The 14,713-nt window shown below is 40.6% G+C and overlaps 1 protein-coding gene across 1 annotated transcript in view; it reads right to left on the reverse strand.

Moving 5' to 3' along the window:
• Window positions 1-14,713, reverse strand: part of SSBP3 (single stranded DNA binding protein 3) — a 211,561-nt gene that overhangs the window by 81,185 nt on the left and 115,663 nt on the right.

Genomic DNA, 14,713 nt, shown 5'->3' on the forward strand with positions numbered 1-14,713 from the left:
CTGCACCTCTCGGTAACCTGATTAATGTTAGAGTAAAGCAGTATCTTGACCATTTCGTTCAGATCCAAGCAAGCGATGGGTTGGTTTGTTTTATTTCAAAATCCATGGGCTTTGTTTTTGTTTGCTCCTTATTCAGTCAATGTATACGATCACCCATTTGGCAAATGACCCTGGGTGGCTAACAGTATGAAAAGCAATAACAAAAATACATTAAAATCTAATAAACCAGTAAAAACACACATTGCATCTATAGTACCAGGCACATCTAATTTATAAGACACATACAGAAATATACCGTCTAATCATACAACATCCTGGCCCAGTGCCTTTCTGGAGGCCAAAAGGGTTGGGACCTTTTAGATCAGGGTTGTCAAACTCAATTTCATTGAGGGCTACATCAGCATTGCGGTTGCCCTCAGGGGGCCGGGTGGGTATGGCCAGGGTGGGCGTGGCTAGAGTGCGTATGGCCTACTGGGTGGGCATGGCCAGCTCTACATTGTTTGCATCAAGGGTGCCTCTATGGGGGCCTGGGCAGGAGTAGGACAGATCTGAGGGTCTCTGGGCCAGGGCCAAGGCAGTGGGGGCCGTTCCCTCACTGTTTCTAGGATGGCTTCGTGGGCCACATGAAACCACTTAGCGGGCCGGATCTGGCCCCCGGGCCTTGTGTTTGACATGTCTGTTTTAGATCTTAGGGGGATGCTTTCCCACAGGGAGGGCATAGTGACAGAGGAGACAGGATGCTTCCCAGGTCTGGCGAGATGATACTGTTTAATAAAGTGGATCTGGAGCATGACAACCCTGCCTAATCTTGTTGAATTTATAGAAATAACTGGAGAACCGCAAATATACTGCCCTTATATATCATTTACAGAAAACCAGTATGTTGAAACCCACCCAGAAGCCAACTACAGGCTAAACAGTGCAGCTCAACCGTGAAGCCTACACACATATGCTTCAAAGTGTAGCCATAATTACCTGTGTAGATGCATTATGGACCAGCCAGTTTCTGAGCATTTCATATGCAGCCCCATGGAGAGTCCATTACAGTAGTCTCTCTAGGCAAGAGGCCACTAAAGCTTGAGTGATGGAGCCTCTTGATTCAGGAATGGGTGCATCTGATACACAAGATTAAATTGTAAGCCGCCCTGAGTCTTCGGAGAAGGGCGGGATATAAATGGGATTAAAATAAAAAAATAAAATAAAAATTTGTGTGAAGGTTCTTCTAGGCACAGTTGCTATCTACTCATGGCCCCATCCAGAACTAAAAATGTAAAAGCTAAGTGGTCCCGAAACCCACAACCATTTGTTCTTACTAGGTGAAGCCTGAGCTTATTCCTCTTCCTCCAGACCCTACAGTCTACAGACACTGAGACAAAACCCTGATAACATCACTTTAGTAAACAAGGGCTAAGATGTATATCTGGGTATCAGTAGTGCACTATTATGTCAATGATGACCTCTCCCAGCAGCTTCATGTACAGGCTAAACAAAAGAGGGGAGAGTGTGGAACCCTGTGACACTCCACAACGAAAAGGCCTGGGACCAGATCTATACTTCTCTTGATTGGAATTGATCCTGAAGGAATGAGAATCATCACACTATGCCTCCCATTCCTGACTGCCTGCCTATGCTAGTCTAGAAGCATACAAGCATACAAGATGGAAGTTATGGAAAGCCACTGAAAGATTAAGGGTGCCAAGATGGTAGCATCACTGCATCCTGGTTCTGCCAGAGGTTATCATCAAAGGTGATCACCACCATTTATTACTATATCCAGGTCTGAAACTCAACCAGAAGGAATCCAAATGATCTGCTTCTTTTAGGATATTTTGAACTGCGCCCTGATCACCTTCCTCACAACCTTTCCACAAAAGTCGTAGTTGGAGACCAGACAGCAACTGGCTAGAATTGTTAGAATCAAGCTGTAAGTTTTAAAGAATAGGAGAACAATGACTGCTTTCAAGGCATGAGGAATCTTTCCCTCCTTCAAGGATGAATTTATCACTGACTGGACTCAACCACATACTATCTCTCAGATGTCTTGACTAACCTGGAAGGCAACAGATCGAATACACAAGTGACCACACTCACAGCTCTGCCTCCAGTGCTGCTATAAGGTACAATTCAAGTCCAACTTAAGAGTGAATCTGAGAAATTTTACAGCATTATAGTGGGGTTAATGCTAGAAGGTATTTCTGCTCAGACTGTATTTGTGAAATTAGCAAGATGTTTTTGTTTTGCTCCACGTAACATTTACATCTTGAGCACTTATGCTGTTGCATATAAATACATCTAATTTTTTTTTAAAAAAACACCTTGTCCATTATAGCACCTTTTTAAAGATAGTCCATCAAGAAAAGTGTGTAAATCCCAGCTACATTCTGCAACTATTTTGCTGCTACTACCAATGAGACATAAAATATGCAAATATAATTGCCAGCTTCTTGCACATTGTGTTTATGCTTCTGAAGGGTAAGAGGTCTACCAGCAATGGAAGAATTACTAGAAGTGCTCATAAGATGTTGATCTACTAAGAAAAGAAAAAAAAGTCCTGCAACTACAGGGTAATGACCAGAGCAGGTAGTAAAATAATTAAAACTGGGGATGCTGCTATCTCTCACTTTCATTAGTATCCACAGAGGTGCAGAGTAACCTGGTTTGCACATCATATCAAGCCTTAGTTCTTTGAATCAACCATAATAGAGTAGATACACACAACATGGCAAGCAGCCAAGAAACAATGTATGCTTACCTTTAGTGCAAAATATGAACCCAATATACTTTATATCTCCATCAACCCGATGTTAATGGTGGTGAGTTCTAATCCGAAACTAAACTCTGGTTTGGAAACTACATTACAAAAAGATGGTGATAGTTAATATTTACTACAGAGCATGCTGCTCTCTTGCTAAGAAGCTATCTGGAAGCTTGTCACTGTTCTCTTAATCTCTCAACCATAAATTCAGGAAATATTGGTCGGGTTTAATTGTCAAGCGTTTGTTCTCTAATGGTAGACCAAAGCTTGTCCCCCCCAAGTTCTGTAGATGGTTTTATGAAAAAAGGAATTTTATGAAAATTCAGGGATAGGAAAAATTAGGCAACATACCCAAGAACACGAGGTCAGAAAGTTCTGTCTATTTTTTTCCCCTTTTGGGAAGAAGACTGCACACTTGGTTTCTGGAATGAAATGCAGGGTGGAGGTTTTTTTCCCCCTCTAAGTAAAAGAGACAGGCAGCAGAGTTAACTTCCTATCCCAGACGTCCTCAAACTTGGCCACTTTAAGACTTGTGGACTTCAACTCCCAGAATTCCCCAGCCAGCCAAGGTACATCCTTATTAAAACATAGGCTGTCAGGCACGAACAACCAGATCCACATGAGAAGAGTTCAATTATGGCTGACTGGGGAATTCTGGGAGTTGAAGTCCACAAGTCTTAAAGTGGCCAAGTTTGAGGACCCTTGTCCTATCCTATCTTCTTTCTTTCTTTAGTGATAAATAGACAAACAAGACAGATTGATTTATACTGTGAACTAAAAGGCAACTAATAGTTGGGTACAAGAGTCACTACTCCTTTGCTAGTCCTTGGTTCGGAATAAGCATACCTCATCTGAATCAGACAATTATGATAATTAAAAAAACCACAGCTTGCCACCCTCCACATTAGAAACTAATATTATGGAATCAGACTGCATGAAATGAAAAGGCAGAAGAAACTGGAAAGTAAGGAACGTACAAATAAAAAGCACGCAGCCAGATTCTGCAGCCAAACTTTAAATACACTCAGGCATATGCAGCTGAAGAATCTTACCATCTACAAAGCGAGGCTCCTTCCCATCATCCAAAATTCAGAACACCACGTGGGAAAGGATACCCAGTCTCTTTTGAGGCAGATTGGGACAAGCTATTATGAAATACCAAGTGCCAGGAAATAATTCCCATATTATCAGCAATACTGCTTTAATCTTGATATTATATTTACCCTGCAACTGTAGTTATTACAATAAACGTCTTACATAATTTATATTTAACATCTAGAAGTATTTATTACAATAAATTATGAACAGTGCACGCATAATTTAGACATCTTGGGGGGGCGCCCTGCTACTAATTGTTGACTCATTAGATTTAGTCTTTTCTTCCTGAAAAGATTCTGAATGATGGACAGATACATGACATGGAAATGCTGAATGTTCCGTCAAATTAAAGATAGATATAGTCTATTTGTGCTAAAACTATATTTGCTGAAGGTACATCCTTATTAAAACATAGGCTGTCAGGCACGAACAACCAGATCCACGTGAGAAGAGTTCAATTAGCTGTTTTGTGGCTTAAGCCTATACACAGGAATCTTCTCAGAATGATGGTTTGCACCTGGGTAAGACAAGATAAGGTTCAAAGGCATTCAAGGGTGATCAAAGTTTGCCCTCTTGTGCCCATGTACGGATTCCAGACTAATTCCCTGTTTGACTTGGCTTGGTCAGACTCTCTCCAACACAGATGAAGAAAAATAGTTTAATTTAAAAAAATCCAAATAGAAGACTGAGTGAAGATCTTAGATACCTGTTACCAAGGTAGATATTGCTGAGTCATATGAACTGAGAGGATTCACGAATGAATGCAAATATATGTGTCTCACAATAATGTTGTTGGATCCACTCTGAGTTGGTCACTGGGACCAAAAATTTATTTTTTTCCAAGCTTTTGGGTTTGTGATGGAGCCCATCCTCAGGGAACTTCTTTCTTTTCAGAATGTGTTCACTGGGCTGTTGTAGGCATTGTATAAAGAAGAATATTCATGTTTTAGAAAATTCTACTTCTAAAGCAATACATATGAAGTCAGGGCTGACTTTATAGGCAAGATGAATGTCTACCTGGATCTTTAGCCTTCTCTCTATATTTTGGTACCAATTAAGAATGAAACATGTAGGATTTATTTAGGAAAAGTTTTGTTCAAAAAAAAGCCCAGAAAAGTGGATTTGTTTGGAAAAAGCAGATAGGCTTATTATAAAGCTGAATTGGTGATGGTTGTTATGAATGTCAATTCCCAGTGAAGTTTTTTAGACAGAAGGATTATTTTGTAATATCCTTTACTAAAGCCAAGAATTTCCCACTAAAAAAAGCATTTTTATTCTAGAAAATTGGTTCCTCACAAATAACAGATCACGACAAACTGCCAAAGTTCAGAGGACACGTTTGTTTTGTAAACCATAGCTTGTTGCCTAGGTCATAAGTAAACCATAGCTTGTTGCCTAGGTCATAAGTGGCTGGGTTCATACATTACCGTATGCTATAAACTGTAGTAGATAGGAGTGGGCTCGTGTAAGCCAAAGCTAAACAAACTGTTATTTATTGCAGTTTTAAATCACTAGACTTCAGAACCAACTCCCTAATTTGGTGTGATATGTCAACCCAGCAATGAGGAAAGGAAAGGAGTAAATCAGAATTAGCATAATACTAAATGTATAATGCATGTTAGTAAAAGAATCTGGAATACTATGGATTAGCTAACCTAATGCAATAACACTATGGATTGACTAACAGAATGTAGTGTAATCTCGAGTAATATGGATTCAAATGCAAGCTAACAAAAAACTATATTAAATTATCGCTTCCTATGAGAGAAACACGCTGCCCATGCATAGGACTACTGAATAAATATTACTTTAGCTACAGGACCGAAAAAGCCCCTTGGGATAATGATGTCAGTGTATTTTTGGGGGAGGGAAAAAAAAACCTACACTAACATTCATGCCAAATTAACGAAGTTACATGCAGGAAAAGAACCTGGCAGAAAAACAAAATAATTACAGGCAGTAGATTTTTACTGAGTTTGGTACCCAAAGAATTATCAGCCTCACTGAAGGATACAGATTTCCCATATTGCTGTATAGTACAACATACACTTTCATATGGAGAAATCCAACATTGTGCAAACACTCTCTCTCCCCCCCCCCATTTAATTGCAACTCTCCCACATTGTCCAAAAAAAAGTCTTCTGTTCTCTAAATAGTGTTTTTCAATGGATAGTGATGCAACTTCTTTCCTCAACTGATGTGGAATGGAAGGGGGGAAAAAGGAGAGAGAAAGAGGAGGGCAAATTAAACAGCCTCCAATGAAATCAGCTGAGTGCTGATAATAAACCTGCAGCAGGCAAAAGAAAGGAAGGATTTTATTGGGAAGGAAGCCCCATAGGAGTGGCTGGATACCTGAGACACAGATGTTGTTGTTTGCTGGCCGTGAGACAAAAGACAACTGTACAGATAGTTTTTTTTCCACAAACACAACTCATGGTATTCTGTCATCCCAGGGTGAAAAGAGAGTGGATTTTTTAAAAATCCAGTTACTACTTGGTGAAATGCAACCCTAGACTTCTCACTAATACGCCCACGGTATTATCACTTTTTTTTCCCCGGTGATGAAATTATCTTATCTACAGGAGACAGTATCTCAACAGTACTGCTACTGTTTTTATGCACCTACAATTGACTGTAAGAAAGCACGTAAAGAATATTTTCCTAGAAAAAGGACAATTCCATCCTGATAACACCCAGCCAGGTTCAGCGAATGGTGAAGAGTTTAAAAAACGAAGGGTTTAAAAAACTAGAGCTCTGGATCAGAATTAATTCAGGATGTAGAAATTAACTGAATGTCAGGAAGGAACTTCCTCTCTCCGGCTCCTTCAGAAGAACCCTTCTTCCAGATTTCATCCCAAGGACTAGTGCTATTGTTATTCAACATGGGTTATCAACTGGATTATCATATGGATTGTACAATAGTTTATACAATTCGCTTATCCAGAGGGAAAGTCCTTAAACATGGACTTCTAAAGATATCAATTTTCATATAATTGGGATTGTGAAGTTTTACTTTTATCCATCCAAAAGGTTTCAGGTCCAAATACTAGCTTTCTTAAATGCTGAAAACAACAACAAACACGGCTTTGTAAACAAATTAACATCTGTTTGGCATTTTGGGGGAAAAAGAACAAGATAAGTATTTGTTCTAGCTACTGTTAAGAAAGGAAGCAAGAAATTTCTCTGTTACTGGGAAAGGATGCCTCTGTGTTTTATTTAAAGATATTTTAGCATGGCCAATTTGTGTTTGCATCTATGGCTTACTGTTGCTAAACTTTACTACAATTGTCACTACAGCATCTGTATTTTTTGCATTTTTAAAGATTTTTTCCTTGTCCTTCTCACCCATCTGTAAACGTAGTTGCCAAGAAGAATATATGACCCCATCAACAAATTCTTTGGGGGCAGGGGAAGGAGGTATCTTTTGAGAGAAGGGTTAGTAACATTACATTAATATTCATTCATTTAGAATTATTGCGCTCCTGCTATTTTAACTAAACTTCTGATTGTTCCTTTTAGCCAACCTTAAAGCTAGATTTAGATTTAAAACCAAAGTCAAAGGTCCATTTCCTCAAGTTAGAAACAGCTGAAATTATATCATGTGTTAAAATAAACTGACATTAAACAAATGTTTTTAAAAAGCTAGCAATTTCATGGCTATTTTATACTAATAGAGTGCTATTTCCCCTTTCCTTTTGTAAAGGGTAATCGGGTAAGGCAGCAACACCAGGGCAGTTTTTCAGTCTCAAAGCAGAAAGCTTTTAATCTTTTAAGACCCCCATTCTGTCCACACCACCCTCACTATTAGGAAACACCTCCACAACCGGGAAACCACTTCAGTCATTCACAGTTTGGAAATTATTCTTGGTCTCTCTGCTAGACATACATGTTCAATGAGTCTGGCAGTGGTACTTGCTAACATTTACAAACATTCTTATACAAACACACAGAGACTCTCTGCTGATCTTGCTTTAATATATCACAAGGAAATAACTTGGCAGGGTTGTAAAACTTCACAGCAACCAATTTAAGGGGGGGAATAGAAATATGGAAAGAGTAAGGGTGGTGGGGAGGAAAATATTTAAATCATTTTGTATGCGTTAAGCAAGGGGAGGGAAGAAGATGAGAAAAAAGCCAGATAGTACAGCAGTGTACTTTATGAATAGCTGCAGAATTTACTCGGTTGTTAAGTCATGTTAGCTCATCAAAATCTAGGACATTAAAAAAAAATTGCTCCCATTTGTGTTTTGTGAAACATAAAGTTTTGCTACCTGCCACATATTCAAGTTTCATGCTGTAGAATAAGTAACTACTCTAAGACTTAAACAGCCTTTGTCTTTTTAAAACATGTGTCCTGGTGCATTATCCTTTCGCCTGAAATTATGGCTTGCTCCTTGAACACCCTTAAATAAGAGGCTTGCTTTCATTAAAAAAAACAACAACAACAAAAAAAAAACCACGCACAACCAATTAAAACTTTGAAGTATCATTTAGGACCAGGGTTTTGAATTAGATACTGATCACGATGGCTGCGTGCAATATGTTTTGAACATATTGAAAAAAACAAGGTGATGGAAACGTCCTCTTTAAAAAACTGAAGACCAAATCTCTACAGTCAAAACCCAAATGTGATAAGGAGAAACATGCAAATGGAAAGCATGTAAAAAACCATGGCTTCTGGAATTCTTTTTAATCCCTTCACATTGCAGAGGCCATCATCCTTTTTCTCTGTGTAATGAAGTAGTGTACTGCGTCTTTGTGTGGTGTTTCTGCTTCCCCTCATATTACATCTGTATGGATTTATCTTTGCACAGCCCACATGGTGAGTTACATATCCTCTTCTCTGGATCACATGACCAAAAAGAGGGAGGGTTCAGAGCAGAAGCAAAGCCAAACCTTCTGAGCTGTTGTCCAATTCTCTTTCCAACAGGGTTGCATAAGGGATTTCCCCCCTCCCTCCACAGTCTCCATTTTTTAACTCAAAACTTTCTACTGCTATCTTCTCACACCATACCAAACTGGTCCAGTTCAGTTAATGGTCACGGAGGAATGCAGACTTGGCCTTTGGAATGAAGAAGGAATATGCAAACTGTTAAGGGAAGAGTTTCAGGAAAAATGACTGAGTCCGAGAAAGTGGAAAGTGTGAGAAAGAAATTCAAAACAGCCCTATCTTGATTTTGTTTGGTATAAAACTCTTATAGGCTTTCCAGATTCTGTTACTCTACCAAACACTACAAGCATTCCTGGTATCCATTTTGGGCTTGTTTCATATCTACCTCAAAGGACTAACAATGGTCTTCTAGTATTCATAGTCTCCTATACACTGCCTCAAAGCAAAGGCATCCTTTGACAGATAAGCTAAGAGCCAAGGCAGGGACTCCCATAGTCCTCTACCCCCCATTTCTATATTTGGCTTTTCCTACCCAGTAATAGGAACCTATGTTTGTCATGAGCAATCAACATCCAGTGGATTTTGAACTAATACAGGTAGTCCTCAACTTATTACTACCATTGAGCCCAAAATTTCTGTTGCAAAGCGAGACAGCTGTCAAGTGAGTTTTGTCCCATTTTATGACCTTTCTTGACACAGGTATTAGGTCAACCACTGCACTTGTTAAGTTAGTAACATGGTGGTAAATTGAATCTGGCTTCCCCATTGACTTTGTCAGAAGGTTGCAAAAGGTGATCACATGACCCCGGGACTTTGCAACTTTCATAAATATGAACCTGTTGCCAAGCATCCAAATTTTGTCCACATGACCGTGGGGATGCTCCAATGGTCTTAAGTGTGAATCGTGCTCATAAGTCACACTGCAACCATCATAAACCCATGGCAGTTTCCAAGCGTCTGAATTTTGATTATGTGACCGTGGGGATGCTACAATGGTCATAAGTGGGAAAAACAGTTGTTAAGTCATAGTCCTGTTGTAACTTTGAACGGCCATTAAACAAATGGTTGTAAGTTGGGGATTACCTATATACAGCGGTGGGATTCAGCCAGTTCGCACCACTTTGGCAGAACAGGTAGCTAATTGTTTTGTTGCCCAGGCCCAGAATGGACTTCCGGAAGCGGCATCCACACAGAGAACCGGTTGTTCACATATTTGAATCCCACCACTGCCTGTATATAAACCCATCAAGAAAGATCATGTCCAACTGTACGTTGTACGCCAAGGTTTTAGTCAATCCTTTTAAGATTGGGATATAGCTACAAATTATGTTGAACTGAGCCCAGAGTTCATTTGACAGCTCCATTCAGGATGAAGAACCACTTAGGCCCTTCTTTACATGTGGTTATTTAATCAACTGCAAATTCATCAGACTTGAGTACTGTCTAAATTTATCCACCTTGTCCATAAAATGTATCCATCTTATTCACAAAGATAACACAAGAGACCCTGGCAAATGTTTTACTGAGATTTAAGAAATACTGCAACAGTCCCTTCATCTACAAAATTACTTCTGGCATAAAAAGAAGTGAACTTAATCTGATAAGAGTCATTAGCATTCTTTTAGTGGTAGGTAGCATTCTTTTCTACGTGCTCGCAGATGTGGCTTGAAAATATGCTCTTGTATCTTGCCCAAGACAGACATTAAGCTAAGTGGTATGTAGTTTCCCAGATCCTCCCTGTCCCCCATTTTGAATATTAGGATTCTGTTTGTTCTTCTTCATTTTACCAATTCTCCAGTGGTTTTCAAAGTTTGCAGTCAGTGGTTCTTAGATCACTTCTGCCAGCTCCTTCAATATCTTTATATAATATATCTGACCCTGGAGACCTGAATTCATTTCAAGAAACCAACTTAAGTTCTTACTGTTCCATTATCAATCCTATCCTTTTGGCAATTGTGTCAGGAAGGCTTCTTTCCCTCTTCTGAGAGAAAACATTGCACAGAAAGTACTAGAAAGTTTATCTTTTCTTGATTCCCATTATTAGCAATAGCAATAGCACTTAGGCTTATATACTGCTTTGTGGTGCCTTACAGCAGTGGTCCCCAACCTCTCCAGCTCTGCGGACCAGCAGCGGTGGCAGTGGGAGGTTGGGGACCCTTGCTTTACAACATTCTCTGAAAGGTTTACAGAACCAGCATCTTGCCCTCAACAATCTGGGTCCTTATTTTATCAATCATGGAAGGATGCAAGGCTGAGTCAACCTCCAGCCGGTCAGGATCCAATTCTTGGCAGTGGGCAGAATCAGTCTGAAATAGTCTAACCACTGCACCACCAGGGCTCTTTTATTAGTTTCCAATCTTTCTTGACCATGGACTCCTTGAGTCTTATTTTCTTTCAGACAAACTCCTCAACCTCTGTTTTTATATTTGCATTCTTTGCTAACATTCATCTCTTTCTAGGCTTTAATCTTCCTGACTTTATCCTTATAGGTTTAAACTACCACTTTGTACTCCTTCTGAGTTATCAGCCCATGTTCCTTTTCTTCTACATCGACGTTTTGCTTCTCATTAAGCTTACTGTTCATCTATACAGGCTGCCTAAAGCCACTTGCCTAACAATTAACCATATTTACCAATTTACTAAATACTGATAGGGTGGAAGATGTAGCACCTCTAGCGCAGATTACATGGTTTTGGGGTACCTTCTTCTTAGAGGAGGGACGCGGTGGCTCAGTGGGTTAGGACGCTGAGCTTGTCGATCAGAAGATCGGCAGTTTGGCGGGTTGAATCCCGAGTGCCGAGTAACAGAGTGAGCGCCTGTTACTTGTCCCAGCTTCTGCCAACCTAGCAGTTCGAAAGCACGTAAAAATGCAAGTAGAAAAATAGGGACCACTACGGTGGGAAGGTAACAGCGTTCCGTGCGCCTTTGGCGTCTAGTCATGCCGGCCACATGACCACGGAGACGTCCTCGGACAAGCGCTGGCTCTTCGGCTTTGAAACGGAGATGAGCACCGGCCCCTAGAGTCGGAAACGACTAGCACGCATGTGCGGGGGAACCTTTATCTTTACCTTCTTAGAGGAGCTTCTTCCTACTCCCCTGCTCCTGGAGAACTCTCTAGGTCCCGTTCTCCGTGAAGGTGTCATTCTACTGTCTTTTATGGTATGCTCTACATTCCCTGATGAATCTTAAAACAAGAAATGACCTCCAATTCTTTAGTTTCCCTTCCAGCAAGGAGCCAAGCTCGCTTCTGTAAAAAAACACAATTTGCATACTCTTTGGAGAAGGCAACGGCAGCCATATGGCAAGCCGCCATTATTTCTCCCTTGGTGTCCATCCTCGTCTCAGGCTCCCAGGTCAACTTCTTCTTCTTTCAGCTAAATCCCCCTGTTCCTTAATCTCCCCTATTCATTCTCTTTAGTCACCATGCCTGGCAGCCTGCCTCTTTCTAAATCGGGGGTGTCCAACCTTGGCAACTTTAAGACTTGTGAATTTCAACTCTCAGAGTTCTGGCTGGGTCACTCTGGGAGTTGAAGTCCACAAGTCTTAAAATTGCCAAGGTTGGATAGCCCTGTTCTAAACACTGTTGCCTGAAATTCAGCTGCCGCTGAGAATTTCAGCTCCAGTACTAGATGATCACTTGATCAAAGAATCAGTGGCAGCTGTAAGCCCCTCCCATTCAAACTACGAAATCAGACTTTGTGCTTGCAAACAACCAAATACAAACAGCCTCAGCCAAAAAAAACCCCACAACCCCTGCAATCAGTCAAACAAATCTCTCCCCAAACGTGGCAGATCAGCCCCCATATCCACCAGCTCCCTTGTAAAAAGGTCCTGTTCCTATTTACTTGCTCTGCCTAGACTACACAGCTGTCTCTTTGTAAACATTAAAAGTTTGACAATGAACTATTACAGTTTAGCTCTCTTTATAGGTTTTAGAACCTGGTAGACGGGTTTTTTTTAAGTACAGCAGCAAATACCTTTCTCTGCTTTACCACATTTTCAATATACAAATAACATTCTCAAGCTCAAAAATGTAAAAGGAGAATTAAGTACAGTATGCTGGGAAGTGTTAACAGAAGGGGATGCCATAGTAAGGTAGTAACCAAGCCAAATATAATGCTCCAAATTAAATGGCAAATCAATTGACAGTGTGTCAACCTCTATATTTCCCCCTAAAGCACAAACAAGCTGATTTACAGTTTGTTTTTTGTGCAGCGTGTGCATGCCTGCCAACACCCACACCCATCCACAAACACAAATGTATGCCTCCTCCAGCCAAACATCTCAGTTTTGAGGCTTCAACGTTCATTATGCACTTAAGAAATTTGTGAAATCCAGTTTGGAGAGCCATTAGTATTGTCACAGGAACACACGATTCTTACCGGGAACATCAATTTAGTAATACAGGAATACAGACATCAGGAAAAATGGGATAATAAAATAAAAGCATGTGCAGAATTTGGAAGAGTTGAGATTATTTACAAGATTACGAAGTGATTCTATAAAGAAAGCAAGTACCACATATTCTGCACGTTTGAAAGTAAAGCACGCTAGCTAGGGCAACCGCAGAAGATGAAAAGGTAAAAGAAAAGGATAGTCGATGGTCCTGGCTGCAGCGTAAAGTTATAGCAAGATAAAGAAGCAAGCACTTTATTGAAAAAGAGTCAAGACAATTCCTTGAGCCTGGATAGCCTCTCATACTGTTCCATTCACAGAACATAGGTAAAAAGCCACACACTGGAGAGTAAGCACCTTTCCCCCCAGCCAGATTTTTGGTTTTTCCAGAGTTTCCTCTTTAAAGCAAAGTGGCTGGTGCTTGGCTATTGAATTAAAAGGTCTCCTAAAGCCTCAGACTTTATAGAAGCAGGTTGCTTTCTTGGAACTATCCATGGTGCTGCAATTATCAGCCTTGTATCCCCCAGCCACATGGGTTCCATGCTGAAACTAGGCCAGAACCTCAACTGGGAAGCTGACTCCCTTATATCATGGAGTTAACAGAAACATAACGAGATGATAAAAGTCTGAGCAAATCACAACTTACAAACAGACCATTAGGCTGCATTCCACCCATTTTCCTAATACTATTGTGTACTGTGTACGGTCACTCATGTGCTCGTGACCTCTCGTTTGGACTACTGCAACGCTCTCTACATGGGGCTGCCCTTGAGGACCACTTGGAGGCTCCAACTGGTACAGAATGCAGCCGCGAGAGTCGTGTTGGGAGTCTCCTGATACTCCCATGTTACACCTCTGCTCCGTGAGCTGCATTGGCTCCCAGTTGTCTTCCGGGTGAGATTCAAGGTACTGGTAATGGTGTTCAAGGCCCTACATGGCATGGGTCCGGAGTACCTTAGGGAGCACCTGCTGCCGGCATCAACTTCCCTCCGCCCTGTGCGTTCCCACAGAGAGGGCCTCCTCAGGGTGCCACCGATCAGAGAATGTCGTTTGGTGGCCCCCAGGGGGAGGTCCTTCTCTGTGGGCGCCCCGGAGTTATGGAATCGGTTGCCAGTCGAGCTCCGGATGGCGCCCGACCTTTGCTCCTTCTGACGCGATCTGAAAACGCATTTATTTGAACAAGCCAGCTTGGCCTGATGGGGGATGGGTTGGGTTTTTATTGTTCTTAATATTTGTATTTACTGTGTTTACCTTGGGCATTATGTTTAATTCCTTTTAACTTTTGTATTTTTGTATTTTTATACATTTGCCCTGTTCACCGCCCTGAGTCCTTCGGGAGAAATAAATAAATAAATAAATAAATAAAATTATTATTATTATTATTATTATTATTATTATTATTGTTGTTGTTGTTGTTGTTGTTGTTAAATAATACATACATACATATAGATATAGATATAGATATAGATTTATATACCGCCCTTTTCCCGAGGGACTCAGAGCGGTTTACAGGGCAAATTAAAACAGTACAATATATACAGGTTAAAATAAAATGAAATTAAATAGCCCCAAAA

This window comes from Vipera berus, assembly GCF_964194415.1.
Source record: "Vipera berus genome assembly, chromosome: 3".
Classification (NCBI taxonomy): domain Eukaryota; kingdom Metazoa; phylum Chordata; class Lepidosauria; order Squamata; family Viperidae; genus Vipera; species Vipera berus.